Raw genomic sequence first — 454 nt, forward strand, 5'->3', positions numbered from 1 at the left:
AAACCGCCGCGTTTTGATGCGGTTTGGAAGTCATGAAAACGTGTCGATGTGCACCGCGCCTGCCTAAGATGACGTTTTCGTCGACGTGGCCGTCGTAGATCTCCTGTGGATAAACGGTGATATTATGCCAAATCCAGGCCCCCATTTGTTCAAAAAGTGGATAACGCGATCCACCGGATAAATCACTATCCATTGGATATCGCAATTGGTTTCGTTATGACTTTAACCATCGGATAGTGATTTATCCGGCGGATAGCGCTCTCCAATTCGTTTAAACAACTGGGGCCTGGTTAAGAAAAGACCAATATAGAGAAATAGAGATTGCCAAATATCACTGATCAAATACCCCCTTCACACCAACAAGACATGTTTAATTGAATGGGTTTTACAAACTGAAAATCAGTCACAGAAAAGAGTAGCAAACTTTTACATGAGATTCAGGTGAGTTTTTTCA

This window comes from Montipora foliosa, chromosome 10, assembly GCF_036669935.1.
Source record: "Montipora foliosa isolate CH-2021 chromosome 10, ASM3666993v2, whole genome shotgun sequence".
Lineage (NCBI taxonomy): Eukaryota > Metazoa > Cnidaria > Anthozoa > Scleractinia > Acroporidae > Montipora > Montipora foliosa.